The sequence below is a fragment of the Panthera onca genome, chromosome E3, assembly GCF_046562875.1.
Source record: "Panthera onca isolate mPanOnc1 chromosome E3, mPanOnc1 haplotype 2, whole genome shotgun sequence".
Taxonomy (NCBI): Eukaryota; Metazoa; Chordata; class Mammalia; order Carnivora; family Felidae; genus Panthera; species Panthera onca.
This window is the reverse complement of record NC_138354.1, coordinates 117,173-129,090: the sequence shown is the minus strand read 5'-3', so window position 1 is coordinate 129,090 and position 11,918 is coordinate 117,173.

Below are 11,918 nucleotides of genomic sequence, written 5' to 3'. Positions count from 1 at the left end.
GAAACAATGGCAAAACAATTAGTAGAATGGCACTAAATACATACCTATCAATAATTACTCTGAATGTAAATCAACTACATGCTCCAATCAAAAGACATTGGATAGGGTGTCAGAATGGACAAAAGAAAAACAAACAAACAAACAAACAAACAACAAACAAGACCTATCTAGATGCTGCCTACAAAGCCTTATTTGGACTTAAGTCACCTGCAGATTTAAAGCAAGGGAATGAAGAAACATTGATCATGCCAATAATGTCAAAAGAAAGCCAGTAGCAATACTTATATCAGGCAAAATAAACTTTAAAACCAAGACTCTATTTTGGTACCATTTGGGTAAATACCTATTAGTGAAATTGCATGACCCAATATTTATAGCAGCATTATCAACAGTAGCCAAACTATGGAGAAAGCCCAAGTATCCAAAAACTGATGAAAGTATAAAGAAGTTGTGTGTTGTGTGTGTGTGTTGTGTGTGTATAAGTATGTATACGCATATGTACATATATACATATGTGTATGTTCATACATACATACATACATACATGTGTATATACAATGAAATATAACCAGCTTCAAAAAGAATAAAATCCTGCCATTTGCAACGATGTGGATGGAGCTAGAATGTGTTATTTTAAGTGAAATATGTCAATCAGAGAAAGACAAATATATGATTTCACTCATGTGGAATGTAAGAAACAAAATAGATGAAAACATGGGAAGGGGGCAGGAAAAGAGAAGAGTGGTAACAAACTACATGAGTCTCTTAATGTTAGAGGAAAAAACTGAAGGTTGATGGAGGGAGATGGGTCGGCGCTGGGCTAGATGGGGGACGAGTATTAAGGGGAGCACTTGTTGTGATGAGCACTGGGTGTTGTATGTAAGGGATGAATCACTGAATTCTATTCCCGAATCCAAGAATGCACTGTATGTCAAACTAAGACTTAAAATAAAAAAATAAATAAAGCTGTAACAAGAGATGAAGACGGACACGATCTCATACTAAAAGGGACAACCAAACAAGAAGATCCAATGTTTGTATATTTTGATGCACCCAACATTCAATTACCAAGTATATAAAACATTTAACAACAACCATAAGGGAACTCATTTATAATAATATAACGATTGTAGAGGACTTTAACACATCACTCACATCAATGGACAGAACCTGTAAACAGAAAATCAACAAGGAAACAATGGCTTTGAATGACACACTGGACCAGATGGCTTTAACAGATATATTCAGAACACTCCATACTAAAATGGCAGAGTACACATTCTTTTCAAGTGCACATGGGGCATTCTCCAGAATTGATCACATTCTAGGTCACAAATCAGGCTTCAAGAGGTACCCAAAGACAGAGATCAGACCAAGCATCATTTCTGACTGCAAAGCTAGCAAACCTTCAAAACCTGTGGTTTTTGAAGTCAACCACAAAAAGAAGGTGGGGGGGAGGCCACAAATAAAGGGAGGTTAAATAACATACTACTAAATGAATGGGCTAAACAGGAAATCAATGAGAAACTACACTGAAACAAATAAAAATGAAAATACACTGGTAAAACCCTTTGGAATGTGGCAAAAGTAGTCTACGATGGAGGTATATAGCAATTCAAGCCTACCTTAAAGAGCAAGAAAAACCTCAAACAATCCTAACTTACAACTAAAGGAACGAGAAAAAGAACAGCAGAAGGAAGGAAATAATAGAGATTAATACAGAAATAAGGAATATAGAAACCAAAAAGACACTAGACCAAATCAATGAAACCAGGGGTTGGGTTTTTGAAAACAGCAATCAACATGAAAACCACCTAGGAAGACTTTTCACAAAGAAGAGAGAAAGGACTCAAATAAAATCACAAATAAGAAAGGAGAAATTACAGTCAACACCACAAAAATACAGTTAGAAGATAATATTATGAAAAAGTATATGCAACAAATTGGACACTCTGAGAAAAAAGGACAAATTTCTAGAAACACACAAACTACCAAAATTGAAACAGGAAGATACATAAAATCTGAAAACAAAGTAATCAAAACAGTAGCAAAAAACCCTCTCCCTCCAAGGGAACAAGAGTTCAGGGCCAGATGGCTTCAATGATGAATTCTACCAAACATTTAAGGAAGAGGTAATATCTATTTTTCTCAAATTATTAAAAAAATAAAAAAAGAAGGAAAACTTACAAATTGATCTTATGGGGCCATCATTACCCTGATACCAGAACGAGAGAAAACATCCACTAAAACCAAAAACCGTAGTGGTGCCTGCGTGGCTCAGTTGGTTTACTGTCCCAACTCTTAATTTCGGATTAATTATCATGCGGTGTGTGGGTTCGAATCCTATGTTGGACCCTGCGCTGACAGTGTGGAGCATGGCCAGGATTCTCTCTCTCCCGGTCTCTCTGCCCCTCCCTCACTTTTATGTATTCTATCTCTCCAAGTAAATAAATAAACATTTTAAATATGCTAAATTTTTTTCAATAAAACTTCAGACCAATAGCCTGATGAGTATGTATGCACAAATTCTCATTAAAATACCTTCAAATTAAAGTCAACAATACATTAATAGAATCATTTACAATAATCAAGTGGGATATATTCCTGGGCTGCAAGGGTGGTTCCACATTCACACATCAATCAACATGATGCACCACAGTAGAAGAAAGGGTAAGAAAAATATGATGCTTTCAACAGATGCAGGAAAACCATTTCACAAAATTTCACATCCATTAATGATAAAACCCCTCAACAAAGTACATTGAGACTCAACCTACCTGCACATAATAAAGGTCATCTAGGAAAAACCCACAGCTAATCTCATCCTCAATGGGGAAAAATTGAAAGTTTTTCCTCCAAGGTCAGGGACAAGACAAGGGTGATCCCTCTCACCACTGTTATTCCACATAGTACTAGAAGTCCTAGCCACAGCCATCAGACAACAAAAAGAAATAAGAGGCATCCAAATCAGCAAGGAAGAAGTAGCACTTTCGCTATTTGGAACTGGCATGATGCTCTCTATAAGAAACATGAAAGACTACCATAAAAATTGCTAGAATTGATATATGAATTTGACAAATCACAATATACAGAAATCAATTTACATAAATCTACTGCATTTCTATAGATGAATAATGAATTAACAGAAAGAGAAAAGGGATCAATCCCATTGACAGGTGCACCAAATACCCCAAGATACCTGGAATAAACCTAACCAAGGAAGTGAAATACCTGTATTCTAAAGGCTATGAAACACTGATGAAAGAAATGGAAGAGGACACAAAGAAAAGGAAATACATTTCATGTTCACGGATATGAGGAACAAAATACTGTTAAAAGGTCTACACTCCACAAAACAATCTACACATGTAATGAAATCCCTATCACACAAACAAAACATTTGTCACAGAACTGGAACAAATAATCCCAAAATTTGTATGGAATGACAAAGACCCCAAACAGCCAAAATAAATTGAAGACCAAAACTAAAGCTGGAGTCATCACACTTCTAGACTTTAGGTTATATTACAAAGCTGTACTGAACAGAACAGTATGATACTGGCAACCAACAACAACAACAAAAACACAGACGCAGAGATCAATAGAATGGAAACCCAGACATGAACTCACACATATATGGTCAATTAATTCTCAACAAAGCAGGAAAGGATATACAATGGGAAAAAAAAGATACTCTTGGGACACATGTGTGGCTCCAAAGCGTGTGATTGTGGATTCAGCTCAGATCATGATCTCAGGGCAGTGCAGAGCATGCATGGGATTCTCTCTCTCCATTTCTCTTTGCCCCTCTTCTGCATATTCTCTCTCTCTCTCTCAAAAATAAATACATGAAGTTAAAAAAAAGTCTCCTCAACATATGGTTTTGGAAAAACTAGACAGCAACCTGCAAAACAAAACAAAAACACAAACAGACCACTTTCTTACAACATACACAAAAATAAATCCAACATGAATAAAGAACTATGTGTGAAACCTGAAACCATAAAAATCCCAGAGGATACCTAACACAGGCAGTATCTTCTTTGACATTGGCCGTACAAACATCTTTGTAGATATATCTCCTGAGGTAAGGGAAACACAAACAAAAATAATGGGACTTCATAAAAATAAAAAGCTTCTGTCACAAAGGAAATAATCAACAAAACTAAAACACCTACAGAATAATATTTGTAAACAACATATGATAAAGGTTTACTGTCCAAAATATATAAAGTTATACAGCACCCAAAAAATAAGAAATCCAATTAAAAATGGGCAGATGACATGAATGGACATTTTCCCAAGATGACATAAACATAGCCAAGAGACACATGAAAAGATGCTCAGCATTACTCATCTTCAGGGAAATACAATTCAAAAGTACAATGAGATAACACGTCACATATGTGAGAATGACTAAAATCAATGAATGATGAAACAGCAGGTGTTGGCAAGGATGTGGGGAAAGAGAAACCCTCTTGCATTGTGGGAAGGAATGCAAACTGGTGCAGCCACTCTGCAAAACATCATGGAGATTCGTCAAAAAAAAAAAAAAAAAAAAAAAAAAGGAAATAGAACTATGTTACGATCCAGCAATTTCACTACGAGGTATTTACACAAAGAATACAAAAATAATTCTTCAAAGGGATACATGCACCCTGATGTGTGCAGCAGCGTTTTCTACAACAGCCAAATTACAGAAACTGACCAAGAATCCATCAACTGATGAATAAGCTGAGATGTAGTGTATGGAATGTAATATTATTTAGCTGTAAAAACAGGAAATCTTGTCATTGGCCACGAGGTGGATGGAGCGAGAGAACGTTATACTGGGTGAAATAAGCCTGTCAGAGAAAGACAAATACCAGATGATTTCACTAACACATGGAAATAAAACAAAACAAAGGGGGTGGGTGAAGGACACAGTGACAGACTCTTAACTAGGAAACAAACTGAGGGCTTCCACAGTGAGGTGAGGGAATGGGTGAAACAGCTGCTGGGGATTAAGAAGTGCACCTGGGATGAGCACCAGGTGACATGTGGAAGTGTTGCTCTATATTGTACACCTGAAACTAATATTACACTGTGTCTTCACTCACTGGAATTTAAATTAAAAGATAACATAAGGTTAATGACACCTACCTACCAGGTTTTCTGTAGTTTTCAATCGCTTCATTAGGTTGGAAAAATAACCATAATTTTTATTAAAAAGCATGTATGATGTGGGGGACAGTTTGTGCCCTTACCTTGGTCTCTGGTTCCAGCAGGACTCGGAAAGTGGGTCCCAGCTCATTCTTCTAGAAGGTCCTGAGATGAACATTTCATGTATTCAAGTCCTAATGGAATGCAGCTCCCGTTCTTCTGAATTTGTCAGGATTTCTTCCCGGAAACAAGCCTGAACCCAGAACAAACCATCGACTGCATCTATGAGGTGATGTCGTGGGACCCCGCAATCCACTAGTCCTTTCGTAAAATACGTCTCGTTCAAATACTGTCCAGGCAGTGGAGGAATGAAACACGGGAACAACCCAGGAAATGCAAGGGCCTGTGCTGCTTAGCAACCAGCTTGCCCAGGGAGGCCACCCAGCGCCCCCTCCTCAGCACTCAGTACAACAAGGCAGCTTCTCTCTGGCGACTCAGGAGATGCCAAGTTGCTGCAAACCTCCCAAGGTCTCCCCTGGGGCTTGTGGCAGAACCTGCTGGAAACGCAGCTCTGATCTGTGTCCTGAGACAGCGGTAGAGGCCCTGTGTCCTCTGGGAGCAACAGCAGCCCTTCCTGATCTGAAGTGCCCTGGGTCAGAAAAGCCGATGGTGCGCCCTCTGCTGGCCATCACTGCCTAGGCAGAGGAACCCGCCCCTCTGGGTCTGTGGTCCTTGAGCTCTCTCTGCTGGCTACCATGGGAATTCCTGCAATGTTGAAGGCCCTGGGGGCTCAGCTGAGGGACAAAAGGTGCTCTGGGCAACCCAGCCTGTTCTCCACATTGGGAAGGGTCTTAGTGACAGGGCCTGGGACACAAAGAAATCTTTTTCTTCTCCCTTCTTTTGAGTGAAGAATGAAACAGAATTTATTAACATAATGGCATCATTTGTAATGTTTTAAGCAATGTCCACAGAAAAATAGACCGCCAATTTACACATGCTGAGCAAGTAATTGTGTTTACCACCAGAGTGTTTAGGTTAGATGAAGAATTGACACCTTTGAGAGAGAGATAACTCCTTCCAGCTATGGAATGAATGAGTCCTAGGGATACAAGAGACAGCCAATTGAATAGTGTCAATCCTGTAATAATATTGTTGCATGCTTTCACAGGATAGCTACACTTGTGCTTAAGTACAACATAATTTATAGGCATATGGAATGACTACAATGTATGCCTAAAACTAATACAACAAATGTGTGAAGAATATTTCAGTGAAAAGTCGACATCCTTTATGCTATCTTTATTATTTATTTTTTTTTTTTGCCAATAAACTATCATTCCTGGGGTGCTTGGGTGGCTTAGTCAGTTAAGCGTCCGACTTCCCCTCAGGTCATGATCTTGCAGTCCATGAGATTGAGCTCTGTGTCAGGTTCTGTCCTGACAGCTCAGAGCCTGGAGCTTGCCCCAGATTCGGTGTCTCCTGCTCTCTCCCCCCTCCCTTCCTCAGGCTCTCTCCAAAAAAGAAAAACAGAAACATTTTAAATTAAAAAAAATCATTCCTAATTTAGGACCTGTGAAATTACATTTATACTAGGTTCTCTAACATCACCATCTTGATGTTGAGAGTTTATCTGAATAGTCACTAATAATATCTTTGATGACACATATGTGGCAGGGTCAGAATGCAACTTATAGGGAGCTACGCATCTGTTATGAATTTACTGTATGTATCCTTGGCTAATATTTCCAATGAAATGTGCTTTAGGGATACAGATGTATGAAATAATGTCCATCAGTCATATAGGTCAAATTCCTATAGGACCATTCGTTATGCCTTCAATTACTAATTGCCATCTCTTCAGAATTAAAGCTGGGACAAGAAAATGTCTTTGAATTTGATGTAAGAGAAGACTATGGTGTTTTAAAGGGTTCGCTTACCATCTGGCATCCTCAGTTTGGCAGTGGACAGGAGGATAGAAACCCACGATCTTGATGCACACCGCTAGCTCCAGAGGGAGAATATGGACCTTCTTGTCAAATACTTCTTATCACTATCAGCAGTTCAACTCTGCCAGGTCCAGACTGCCGGACCTGGGGGCAACACAATGCCTGATGCCTGGGTTCAGAACATGAGGAAGGGCAGCTGGTAGGGAGCGGCGGGGAAATCCAACAGGGCCTGGGGCAGTGAGGGAGATGGGTCCGGGTCCCCTCCCCACAGGATGGGCTCTGGAGTTTACCTGCCAAAGAGCAGCACACTCTCCCTCAAGACATCCCTCTCCATGACAGAACATGAGGCTGTGCCCCCACAATTCCAGGAGAAATGAGGGATACCCATCTTTTCAAATGCAATAGCCTCTGCAAAGCTTGGCCCCAGGGATGTTGGAGTCTGGAGTCACGGAACGCTGATGCCCATGATACCTGCCATTTCTGCCCCAGCACTCAGAGACACTTCATACATCCCCTCCCCCTGGCCCACCCCACCCCATCCACATTCCTGGACCAGGTCTCTACTTTCTCCTTGTACTTCCTCTTTGTCTCTGTTTCTCTCTAACCACATCTCTCTCTATTTCTTCCTTTCACTCTCTAGGACTTGCCCAATTTTCCTATCACAAATTCAATGTCTCTCTCCCTGCCTGCCTCTTTCTCCACCTCTCCCCAGGCTTCAGGATATCTGCTCTGTGTATGCAGCCCTGTCCAGGAGCACAGGGCCCTCCTGTCTCTCCCTCTCTCATGTCTTGTTTTGTCCCAGGCCCTGATCACAATGGAGGAGAATCCCCTGTACAGCAGCTGCTCATGTTGACATTTGCTAGAGCAATACTGGCAGCATGTGGACAGCTAGACATTTACCCTTGGTGGCCCTGCCATGACCAAAAGCTGCTGGAAGGCTGGCTGCTTCCCTAAGCTGGGAGGAAAAAGGGGCTCACAGGGTTCAGTGTCCCTGGGGCAAAGTGGATTGGCTTGGCCTATGTAGAAGGAGCGATATGCTTACACCCAACTCTCCTGGGTGGTGTCCAAGGAACCTATCTCAGACCATAGAGCTCTGCCCTCCCCATCCCTCAGTAAGGCAACACGGGAAGCTTTGTGGGACATCATGTGACTCACCACAAAAGCTGCACCATTTGCCCCCTTGGAGGCCACCTAGATTGGTGCTATTGGGGGAAGCTGGTAAGGTGTACAAGGGCACAAGAGCTGAGTTAATGCAGGGCCTCCCCACTGGTCTCCTGAATCCATTCCTCAGCATCGGAAGAGACCCTTTCCTGGAGACAGATACCTGCCCTCCTCATCAGCACAAACCCCATCAACTAGCACGCACGCCGTGTGCTCATGAGTATCTATCTACAGATATAACAACCACCACCAGGTCTCCCTAAAGGATGTATCCAACTCCTCAGATGGAACTATAGGTCTCTTCCAGGCATTACAACCCCAAAGAATGATCTGTCTTCTTCCACCAATCCTGTACATACTATGTGTTGGCTAACTGCATATACAGGAACCCCAAAGTGTGTGCTTGATGGGGAATGAGTGTCGATTTTCCTGGAAGCAGATGCTGACACAGAAACACACCTGTGACAAGTGTATTAGGGGAAATTAGGAAGAACAAAGTGGAGGGACAGGGTGGTCAGGGAAAGCATTCAGACCAAGGGACAGATTAGACACCATCTCTAAATAAATAATAACCATAGCTGGTTTGTAATGGTTCAGTGTCCTCTTCAAATTTCAAACGGATTGTCCTCTATGTCAAAGTAATTTTGACTTATTGCAAAGGGATCTTCTGTTCTTCTCCATGCATTTTGTCTTCTATAATACATCTGTGGCCTTGGATGAGCACATATTTGTATGGCTGCACTTGTGTGTCTACCTCAGATCTTAGATGTAGATGCCTGAATATACACATTCTCATATTTATCTTTTCCTTCTTTGTAAAGTACGACCTGAATTTTAATAGAAAAAAAAAAACACAGGTGTTTTTGTTGTATCTTTTGAAACAGGAATTGCCAGTCTCCCAACCTCAGGCATTATACCCTTAATTTCATGAAACTGAATGAACATCTGTTGATGATCTGTGTGCAGATACATTCATTTCCACCCTGAGAAGAGTGAATGCCCACTCATCACATACATTTTACAAATTCTTTATGTGCTTAACCACCTCCTCATCGCACTGACCTCAGAGACCAACATTGTTCCTCCTTCTCAGATTACAATGCTGAGGCTCTGAGTTGGCCTCACTGAGAGCTGGAATTAGGGCTGAGACAGCAGGATCACAGGCAGTGCCTCTGGAAATTGTGAGGGAAGTTTCAGAGATGTACACCTTCATGCAGCATCATGAAAGTAGGTTCAGGGGTGTGGTGACAAGATTCCAGCAGGGGCATTTCCTGGTCAACCCTGACTTCCCTGCTAAGAGTCTGATTCAGGCTGAAGGCCAAGGAAGCCACACAGCTAATCTACAACCTTTAATCACATTTAGTCTCACAGACTTAGGCACACAAACTTAGGCAGACAAGCATCCCATAAGAACAAAGGTAAAATACAAATCTCCAGGGCATTCTTTCACAAGGATCCAGAACCTTCAGGAGAACCTCCAAGAGAAACAACAGTCTTTATTTAGATAATGAACTAGGTGCACTTTGGCCACAATGACATTTCAGAGATGATACCTGCATGAACTATCCTTGAACCCATACAGCAGCTCTGTGTGGATGTCACCTTGCGCTCACTCTCCCTGCCCAGGTTGTGGGCCCTGCCACAAATGGTCTCCAACTCCATCTCACTGAGTCCAACATCCTCCCCTCTGTACCATCTCAGCTCTCCCTTCTCATGCACAGTCTCCAATTCATTCCCATGAGATTCATGTCTCCGTCTCTTGTACTTAAGGACCCATTACTAGAGCTGCCATTATTGTAGACCAGAAGCTCCATGTAATTTAACGCATGGGACTCTCTCCCCATTAGGACAGTTGAAGCCCCTGGTGGTAAGGGTTTGCCTCATCTCTCACAGAGCCAGGGACATGGACTATGTACAAGGCACATCTGCAGAACTGATATGCCTGCTTTTCTATTAAAAGACTCTTTCCTTCTCCACAAAGGGTATATGCAGCCAGCTCAGTAATGGAAATGACACAGCCCAACATATGTATGTCCTGAGAAACTTGAGGAATCTTAACAGTGTCCTTTTCCAGCAGCACCCTTGCATCACAAAGCGTGTGAGGCCATCTCTACGTCTTCTCAAAGACTCAACAACATAGAAGCTGAACATGCTGAACATGTCAACTCATAGAGCTCAGTTCATCTCACAAATAGTCGAGGTGGAGGTGGTGGGTCCTGTACCTGAGAACATCAAGGAGCTGGAGGTAGCCCATAGAACCCATGAACAGTGATAAAGGGTATCTGTGGGGGATGGACCTGGGAAAGAAGGAGATCCTCTTGCATCCATAGGGACCTACAGAAGTGACAGGTGTGTTGGTATGACAGACAGAAGCAGAACGCCCACAAGAGCTGAAACACAATGAAGTAGGTGTCAGCACCTGGCCCCTTGTTCATTCATGGGTCGTAGTAGAACAGAGCATCAGTGTCAGAAAACTCTACCCTTCCATGAGGTCCCACCTATAGCCTGAAAGTACCAGATGCCACAAGGAAAAACTACTGTCGCCACACGTCACTGCCAATGTTTACAAATGCAGAAAGGCAAGGAGTCCTATTCTAGAAGATTGATGGCAGTAATGCCAGTATAATAAAGGAACGTATTCCAGAAAGGCAGCCATCTATGTCCAGGACCCCTCTGGTGTCCTCTTCCACCAGATATGAAGACTTTTTATTAGCACATTGAGAACAGACAGAACAAGAGGAATGAAAGAAATGACCAGAACCACACAGAGACCCAGGGCCACCCCAAGGTCAAACCTCTACCTGCCATCCCATGCCTGTCCTCACTCTGCTTCCCTCCCTGACAAAGACATCTTCTGTGCAAGGCCACAGAGACCTCTGAGGAGATGGGGGTTCCTGGAGTCCAGAATTGGGTCCTGGATATGTGTTTGCTGAAGGAAACACATTACCTGTGCATATTCTTTGGTCTCAAGTATGTTTATCTTAATTCACAGGTAATTCAGCTTTTAAATACAATATGAGTTGCAGAGCTATTTTGTGCCATTGTAAAAGAGAGGTAGAAATTCTACATAAAAGAATGAACAGAAACATGTCTTAATTTCAGTTGCAAAACTCCCATAAGGTATCATGAGACAAAGTACCAATTACAACTGCTCCCAGGACACAAGAGCACCTACTCCTATAAACACAACTGAAGAACTCTGTGAGGAATTGGCCCTGCAGGTAATCACTGATTCTCTCCCTTCACGACTGCAGTTCCACGTACATTTTTTATTACACGTGCCACTTCTGAAAATTCAGAGTATTTCCACCTAGGGGACAACTGGAGAAATTCTCTATCATACATTTACCAACACAGAAGGACTAGTAATGAATTCTGAAATTTTTCTAAGAACCCTCAGCACTGCACAAACACACAATATAATGTTGGAAAGAATTTTTATCTATTCCAGTCATGAGGCTCATAGCAGACATTCTGAACAAATTCATGGCCTACACTGAAATAGGAAAAAATGAAAATAATCAGGATAATCCCGTGTAAAGAAGGTGCTGAAGGCATCAGGTGCTCCAGAAGACTTGAGGGTGCAAAGTGTCATCCTCCTCAAGTTATTTCCACAAACACTAAGTGAGAGCCACGTGGTCCTCAGCCTCCATGCACTTGTGGTGTCCA